The following is an 8,230-nucleotide window of genomic DNA, read 5'->3' as shown; positions in this document are numbered from 1 at the left end:
TGCACCTGTAATGCCAGCTACTCGGGAGGCTGAAGCACGAAAATTTCTTGAACCCAAGAGGTGGAGGCTGCAGTGAGCCGAGATGGCACCATTGCACTCCAGCCTAGGTGACAGAGCAAGACTCCTCTCAAATAATAATAATAATAATAACTAAGAGTATAATTGGATTGTTTGTAACACAAAGGATGAATGCTTGAGGTGATGGATACCCCATTTACCCTGATGTGATTATTATACATTGTATGCCTGTATCAAAATATCCAATGTACTCCATAAATATATACACCTACTATGTATCCACAAAAGCTAAAGCTAAAAAAATAAAATAAAATAAAGAATGTGCATTGTACATGATGGTGGGGGGGCAGCTGCTTCACTGAGTGGGTTGGTGGGTGGTGGGGGAGAACAGCAATCGTGAGACTGAGGCTTGAGTCCAAAAGGGGAGTTTGCCAGGTGGATGGCAGCAGAGAGGGATTCCAGGCACAAAGTGGGGCATGATTGAGCGAGCTCAAAAAGTTGGTGTCCAAAGCCTCCAGTTTTCAGCAAACTCCAAGCCAAATAGCATAGGAGCAGTGTAGGGGATGGTCTTCAGACGGTGAGGTGAGAGGTGGGTGGCCACCCCTGTCCAGTTGCAGTAGGTGACAGTATGAGATGTTGGGGAAACCACATGGACCTGCTCAGGGTCAAAGAAAGCATGATTCCAAGATTGGGTCACTGGGTGGGTGGTAGGTACTGCCCATCCTTAAGGTGAGCCTGCAGGAACATTCTGTTCAGGAGGTCAAAGTAGAATAAAATACACAGTCCCCTAATTGTATCCCCTCATACTACACCCATCACCTCATTTTATGTATTCTACAATTTTTAATTTTTTTATTTATGCATTGGAAACCAACTTCCCTTTTCCTTGGGCTTCCTGTTTTCATGTTTGAAATATATGTTACTATGGAAATGTCATGGCACAGTATAGTGGCATTCATAAGTGAAGTGTAAAGAATTTTCAGAACATCTAGAAACATAAGACTGGGGTTTAGGGATATAAGTCCTAATTATGTGATAGTATTCATGACTTCAGACACTGTGTCATGAATATAAGCATACTCAGAAATCTGAGACAGCACAGAGGAGATAGTTGAGAGCTTTATTAGGATTTATGTGCCCAGATTTTTAAAAACATATATGAGACATATTAAAAACACAAAACATAACACACTACTTGGGAAGAACATCTGGAAAAAATGGATGACAGAATGCCAACATTTACTTACGAATACACACCTCTGGAAGGACCAGGGGACCTGGACACCCCAGAGAAATTTGGTAAAACCCTCTGCACCACTTTCTATGCTATAAATATGTTCCTTAAACATTGTATGTAAACCAACTGTTGGTAAATCATTTGTTAAATGCAAGGGTGAGCATGATTTTAAAGATACTGTAAGAATGTACATTTTAGTAAAGGAAATAATTACCGATGGAGTAATAGAAAAAACTCACGGATTGAGTGAAGTTCAAGGTCGTTCATTATTATCCTGGCTCTGCCACCAACTAAATGTGTGATTCAAGAAAATCATTCAATCTCCCTGGGCCAATTCCCTCATCGAGTTTGGGTTGTAATCCTGAATTTTCACTTATTAGGTTCTTAATGCGAGGTACAGGGGTACTGGCCCACAGCCTCAAGTCCAGTTTCTTCTGAGAGGTAATATTACACACTAAATCCTTGTGGACAGAGCTCCAGGCTCTCTTACATAAGAAGAGCTACAGTTACCATCGTTCTGTGTTTTGCTCCTTTACAGTCCACTGTCTCATTTTCACCATCACCCTCAGTTGATGATTACAACTTTTTGTTCCAATTCTTTACAAAAGTTTGTTCCTCAGCTCTGTCCTCTGAGAAAAATTGACAGTCTAAGGTAGAAATCCTTTCTTGGTGCTCCTCTCAACCTCTGGCCCCTTCCCTAACCCACAATGCTGGGCACTGCCCAAGGACAAGGGCTGTACTCTGTGCCTAGTGCAGGCCCAGGCTCGAAGAAGGAATTCAGCAAATGACCGCTGTTTTTTGTTTTTGTTTTTTTTTTTTGAGACAGAGTCTCACTCTCTCGCCCAGGCTGGAGTGCAGTGGTGTGATCTCAGCTCACTGCAACCTCCACCTCCCAGGTCCAAGCAATTCTCCTGCCTCAGCCTCCTGAGTAGCTGGGATTACAGGCGTGCACCACCACGCCCAGCTAATTTTTGTATTTTTAGTAGAGACGGGGTTTTACCATGATGGCCAGGTTGGTCTCGAACTCCTTACCTCAAGTGTTCTGCCCGCCTCAGCCTCCCAAATGGCTGGGATTACAGGCGTGAGCCACCGTGCCCGGCCTGGCTGGCTGTTTTTGAAGGAGGAAGCTGAGGCAAGGAGATGGGTCTGATGAAAGACCCGAACCCTAGGAGTGGACTCCTGGCTGCTTCTTTAAATATTTCTAAACTTTCCAAATTTTCTACAATGGACAAAAATATCAAAACCGCAAAGCATTAAACTCTCCTTTTCCTGGCTTTCTGTCAATGCCCTTGTCTCCCATAAATAATGCAGTAGGCAGTTTCCTTCTAATACTGCTAACTTTGTTCAGTGCTCCAGCGTTTGGCCCAGGACATAGGGCACACATCTTTTCTTTAAGAGAAACAGCCATTTTGGTCTTCTGGTCTGTTTTGCTTAAATAGCTATGACACTATGCATTTGTCTTTGTGGACTTAACACCTGCCATCCTGCCCCAGGCAAAGACTCCTGCCAACTGGCTCCAGAAAAGGTCATTTATCAACAGTGTTTAGGCACCACCTTGATTAATCTGCCATACAGGAAGTATAAAACACCACTGTAAGAATTCTTTTGTCTTCTTAAGCAAAAACAGGTTTAGGCCTTAACTGGGAAGAGATAGAAAGCTATGAGTCAGGCTTCTTACCGACTACCACCACGTTGTAGAGTAATTCCAGAGCTGTTAGGACGCCTCAAGAAACAGAAGAAATTATTCTCTATTGAGCACTTACTCCATGCCAGGTGTTGTGCTGTGTGCCTCATATACACTGTTTAATGTAAGCCTCACATCTAATAATCACTATCTAACATAGATATTTTTACTAATTTATCTTATTTCTTGTCTGTCTCCCTCACTGAAACGTGTGCTCATGAGGAGGAACATTTCTTGGGGTCTTGTTTATTGTGTCTACAATGGCATCATACACAGATAAGCACTCAATAAATATTGTTGAAATGAACAAAATGAACAACTCCATGAGACAGATGGTATTATTTCCCTTTTACAGATGAATTAACTGAAGACTTTAGATGGTACAAATGAACTGCCCAAAGTCACATAGCTAGTTAAGAAGCCAGAACTGAAACCCAAGCCTCACTCGCTCATTCTATAGACCAGAGGACTTATACTTAGATCTTAAAGAACTCTTTCAGCTTGGCAATTATATGAGCTATAGGCCTATAAAAAATGTATTTACCTTGTGTACTCATTTGGAGGTTTAAAATTTCACTAAGGAGACATTTAACATTTTTACAACAATCATTTTACTAAAGCAAAGATTAAGTACACATTTTCTCAACATAACAATTTCACCTATGGATAGGCATTAGCTACATGATTTTTCATTTTAAAACCCCACAATGATTATTTTTCAGACATAAATAAAAAATACGCTGGTTCTGGATGCTAACAAAATCACATTTGCAAACCTTAAGAGTTTGGTAACTTACAACATTAAGATGACTAATGATATGTGTGCGTTATTCTCAGTATAGAATACCCAAAATTTCAGTGTACATCTGTGTTACTTGAGTGTCCCAGTATGGGAGGAGGTAGACTTGGCACATCGAAAGTCACTGCTATACTAAAGAATCATATGAAATCTCAGGGATTCTTCAGAGAATCAGCTATTATAAAATCCATCTCAAGCATTCATTTTGTGTGAGAACGTGAGAATGAAATGCAAAGGAGGTTAATTTTACCCAGGAGAGCATTCATATCCTTTTCTACTTGTCAGAATATATTTGGTTCATAAATGGTATTTTACCTACCTAGGACTACATCACAAGAGCATGCCACACATGGTGTCTTCCCTTAACACTTTGTGTTTTTTTGTAGGGGTTATGGTCACATGGTCACACGGTCTCTTCTCCTCCTGGGCAGGTCCTTTTCCCTTCTGGCCCAGCCTTGCTGCCAATACAAGATCATACAGCCTCTGTGTCCACCCAGCCAAGTTAATTGTTCAGGGACCAAACTAGTGATCTGGCCTCAATCTCTCCACTGCCAGCTCTAGATGCTATTGATTTTTACTGATAATACAAGTAATAACATACTGGAGAATTTTTTTTAAAGCATAAAACCAGGAAAAACCATAATCTAACTACCCAGAGTTTGCCTATCCTTTCCGTCTTTTTAAAAGACATTTTCTGGATTTATACATACAATTTTGTATATCACTCTTTTCACTTAACACTACAAGTACTTTGCCATGCTGTCAAATACTCTTCAGAAACATAAATTATAATGATGGCACAACAGTCTACTGGATAGTCATACTGAATTTACTTAACCAATTTTCTACTGGTGGACTTTAAGATTGTTAAGCATTGATTTTGCCCACATTTTAGACTATTGCTTACGACAGATTCCCAGAAGTGGAATGAGAGGATCAGAGGATCTAAACATTTTTAAAGCTCTTGATAGATACTGCCAAATTGCTTTTCAGAAAACCATTGCCAGTCTACACTTCCAACATTGCCAGTGTGTTTTTCTACCAATATAGATCTGTCTAAAGGATAATAAAATTTAAATGAAACATGCAGTCCTCAAATTATTAACGCAGCTGGAAAGGCATCAAGACCAGAGTACAAAGGCATGTGGCAATGGTCATACCTATTTCCAGGTATGCAGTTAACAATGGGTTAGTGTGCACACACGGAATAGAAATTTTGCAAGAGTGAAGAGTAATATAATTAGATTTCAGACCATCTAATCCAAGGCCTGTGTCTATTTTGTCCACTGCTGTATCCCGGCACACAAGACAGCATCTGGCACATACAACCACTCAATAAATTTTGTTGAATGAATTAACACAGAATCTTCTTTCAGATGCAATCTTTCAGCAGCTGTAGGGTTTAGTTACTCCTGAACTCACAGGAAACATGACTGGCTAGATCAGACACTCTTGTAATGGTCTGTTCAATACTGAGATTCTATTACAACTTTGGAAAATCAGTTTAAATAAAGGTGACACAATAAAGAGATCTCTAGGGGAAAAACATATACACTTACCTAAAAGGACACATCTCAGCACCAGGTGCAAGGTGCAAATACACATATGTATCTGTAATACTTATGTATATTTGCAAGCATGCAAAAAATACATTTCAGTGAGTTTTGTCATCTCCATAGTACACACTTTAATAGGTGATAACATAAGCTTATTCAAATGCTGCCCATGGTCAAATCATTTTTGGGACTACCTTCAGTTCATTCTATTATTGTTGATTGCAGCTTGGCATTAGTTTCAGTGTTGCCAACACTGGTTTTGATATTTTACATGGGAATAATATAGGTGGTTTTATAATATCATTTTTAGTCAAAAACAGCACAAAATTTATTTTGTGAACCAGAATATTTCAAGGTAAAATAGCCAATCATTCAGCTATAGTTTACTCTCCTGGCTCCACAGATTCTCTCCAATATTCCACAATTTCCTTTTTTTTGTTTGAGACAGTGTCTCACTCTGTCGCCCAGGCTGTAGTGCAGTAGCACAATCATGGCTCACCGGAGCCTGGACCTCCTGGGCTCAAGTGATCCTCCTACCTCAGCCCTGCAAGTAGCTGGGACTACAGCCACGTGCCACCATGCCAGGCTAATTTTTGTATTTTTTTTGTAGGGACAGGGTTTCACCATGTTGGCCCAGGTTGGTCTCGAACTTCTGGCCCCAAGCAATCTGCCCGCCTCAGCCTCCCAAAGTGCTAGGATTACAGACGTGAGCCATCGTGGCTGGCCCACAATTTCTACATAATAAATTGCCAGATACTGCCAGATCAATGTGGCATTAATAATGTTATTGATGGAAAATAATCATCTGTCATTTTTATATACACACTATATACACTAGACTGGGGGTTATATCAAACTATAGTCCATGGGACAAATCTATCCTGCCATCTGTTTTTCTATGGCCTAAAAGCTAAGAACGTCTTTTTTTTTTTTTTGAGATGGAGTCTTGCTTTGTTGCCCAGGCTAAAGTACAGTGGTGAGATCTTGGATCACTGCAGCCTCTGCCTCCCGGGTTCAAGCGATTCTCCTGCCTCAGCCTCTCGGGTAGCTGGGATTACAGACACACACCACCACGCCTGGCTAATTTTTATATTTTTAGTAGAGACGAGGTTTCACCATGTTAGCCACGCTGGTCTCGAACTCCTGACCTCAGGTGATCCACCCACCTCGGTCTCCCAAAGTGCTGGAATTACAGGTCTGAGCCACCGTGTCCGGCCTCTTTTTAACATTTTTCAATGGTTTAAAAAAATCAAAATAGTATTTTGTAAAAACTATATAACATTCAAATTCCAGTATCCACTTATAAAGTTTTATTGGAACACAGCTGTCCTCATCTGTTTCTGTATTAACTATGTCTGCTTTTGCACTAAAATGTTTAGTGGCAAAAGAGACCATATGGCCCATAAAGACTCCTTTACACAAGTCTGTTGACCACTGGACTATGCCCAAGTGAGTCCTTGGAGGGGACCCACTGGAGCTCCCCACTATAGATTTTTTGTTTCCAGATATTCATACTGGGAAAGGGGTGATACACTAGGACAGTATTTGCAAGGATCTGATAAGGGGGACACTCTAGAACATAAATACATGATGGTTACCTCAGAAAAGATATAAACGCCTAGTAAAATCTGGGTGGGCTGATTGAAGAAGAAGCAATTGGAGAATGCAGGGTAACATACACAGTTTAGTAGCAAAGGTAGGCTCTTATTGAGTCACATGGGACCCTGCTGAGACCCAATCCCAAAGAGCCCAGCGAAACTCGCTGGTGATGATGTCTGCAAATAGCAGGGAGGCTGAGCAACATTTGTAATGCAATGACAGACAATTTCCCAATAGTACCCCATTCCTTTATCAGGTGTCCTCAAGTCATTTAGCATCCAGATTTATCCAGGCATTTCCAAAGGCAAGTCTAGACTTTGACGAAAAAATTGATCTGAAAAAAAGGTTCTGGGAAGGAGGCCCCAGGTAAACATTTTTCCCCAAATGATAACACTTCAATGAGGACTCAGTGAGGATCAGAATTCAGAAGAGAGCAGAACCCTCCACAAGTTTTTCTAAGTCACAGATTTGGTGAACATTTTATTCTTTCTCTTTTTGATCATTACTAGTGGGGCAAATGAAGCAAGGTAGGGTGGGGTGATGGAAGGGGAGAATTGCATAAAATCAGTGTTAGGATGATCTGCCCCGGAAGGCATGTATTCCTCTTAGACTCTCAACTGTGGCATAAAACATTCCTTGTGGACTTTGAATTAGAATGAACGTGGGGGCGGGGATAAAGATCAACCTGAAAGCCGAACAGAGTCATTGACCGATGGTGTTAAGCTTCAGAAAGCTTGCAGATGGCCAGCTCTCCTACTGACATCCCACAGAAAGCCAGGCTTGATCTCCTGTGGTTAGGTGGAGCTTCTCCTGCCAGGGAAAATACAGCTGCTAGGAGAATGGGCTTTGGATGTTATAGCTCTGAAAAAGTTTCATGACTCTTGCTACTTTAGAGGTAACCATATTGCCTCCTTGAGAAACTGGTGACACTGGATGCCTCTGGGGAGTGCAACTGAGGGTGGCTAAGGTGCCCATGTCCCTTAGAAAAAACAAAATAAATAAATAATTCCCCCATGTCACCCCACCCTGCTTCTTGAAGACAGGAAGGCAACCCGGGGCCAGGGCTGGAGCAGACAAATTTCCTTACTCAGCAGCTGACACAGGGAGCTGAAAGAAGGATCCAAAAAATCAGAGAGAAGAGTTGTAAGTTAAGTGGAAAACCATGACCCAAAAGTCAATTCAAGGATCAGCACACCAAAGTGACCAAAAGCAGCTACTGAAGATGTGACCCAGGACCAGAAAACAAAGCAACAAGGAAAGAGAGGAGTAAGAGCAAAATGGTGGAGAATAAACTGAGAGGTGTCTGAAAACAGCCAAGGACAAGAGTCTGGGGTGCG

The 8,230-nt window shown here is 41.3% G+C and overlaps 1 protein-coding gene across 2 annotated transcripts in view; it reads right to left on the bottom strand.

The window, feature by feature from the left end:
* Window positions 1–8,230, bottom strand: part of LOC105546221 (putative uncharacterized protein FLJ37770) — a 25,444-nt gene that overhangs the window by 11,244 nt on the left and 5,970 nt on the right. The gene's annotated exons all lie outside the window — the stretch shown is intronic.

The sequence above is a fragment of the Mandrillus leucophaeus genome, unplaced genomic scaffold (assembly GCF_000951045.1).
Source record: "Mandrillus leucophaeus isolate KB7577 unplaced genomic scaffold, Mleu.le_1.0 Scaffold1095, whole genome shotgun sequence".
In the NCBI taxonomy this organism is placed as follows: Eukaryota; Metazoa; Chordata; class Mammalia; order Primates; family Cercopithecidae; genus Mandrillus; species Mandrillus leucophaeus.
The sequence above is the reverse complement of the archived record's forward strand: the minus strand, read 5'-3'. Positions and strand labels throughout refer to the sequence as shown.